A 937-nucleotide genomic window follows, 5' to 3' on the forward strand; every position below is an offset into this window, starting at 1 on the left:
AAGTAATAGGGGGGGGGGGGGCTTTTCACTCCCCTCATAGTTCTAGCCGACCTGTGACAATGAGACTGTCGCAGGTCGGCTCAGTAGATCGGGAGGTGAGCGAACACATACCGGCGTTCGCTCACCTCGATCCTGTCACAGCTCTCTGCCATGACAGGGGGAGGGGCTGGATTCCCCTCTCCCCGCTCCGATCTGCCAGCGCTGACTGGCGGAACGGACGGGGCGGGTACAGCTGGTTCTGCCTCTAGATAGGCAGAGCCAGCTGTCACGCAGCTGGGCGGATCCCGACGTACATGTCGGCATTCGCTTCAGCTGCGGTGTCTCGGTATATAGTAAGCTGTAGCTCGCAGTATACTGAGCCTAGGGTGACGGGAGGACGCTAGTTTGTGTCCTCCCGTTACCCTAAGGAGAACTATGGGGAAAAACACTTACCCCATAGTTCTCCTTTAAGTGATCATCGTTTAATCTCCTGAGGTCCACATCGCTCGATGCTTTCTTAGTACATTGACTGCTGTACAGATATATTCTGATGAACCTGATCGCTCTCTTCGGTTACTTTTGGAAAGTGTTATTTCCGGGGTCTGATTTTATTTCTGTGACTATAAAAAAAAAAATCTCACCCTCAGATTTCATCTTCTCCTCTAACAAGTTACTTTGTGTGTTTGTTGGGCTCTTCTAAGTGTTTCGTAGTTGGAAACACACTGCCACCCTGCATCCATCCTGCAACCATTCGTCTCCTGCTGTGAACGCTGAATGTTTTATAATAAATACAATGTATTCGGAGAACAATCGTTGTGTGTTCATTGAAGTCGGGAGAGAACAAGGAAATGCAGCAAACATAAATATTACAATTCTTTTGTCTGTGTTCTAAGAATCGTCCTCTGAAGTTGTGGCTTCCTGTTCCCAGCTGCGAATGCCTTACACAAGCTTCTGTTGA

The 937-nt window shown here is 48.8% G+C and overlaps 1 protein-coding gene across 1 annotated transcript in view; it reads left to right on the forward strand.

The window, feature by feature from the left end:
- Positions 1 to 937, forward strand: part of EPB41L5 (erythrocyte membrane protein band 4.1 like 5) — a 73041-nt gene that overhangs the window by 44724 nt on the left and 27380 nt on the right. The gene's annotated exons all lie outside the window — the stretch shown is intronic.

The sequence above is a fragment of the Nanorana parkeri genome, unplaced genomic scaffold (genome assembly GCF_000935625.1).
Source record: "Nanorana parkeri isolate BGI_ZX_2015 unplaced genomic scaffold, ASM93562v1 scaffold1233, whole genome shotgun sequence".
Classification (NCBI taxonomy): domain Eukaryota; kingdom Metazoa; phylum Chordata; class Amphibia; order Anura; family Dicroglossidae; genus Nanorana; species Nanorana parkeri.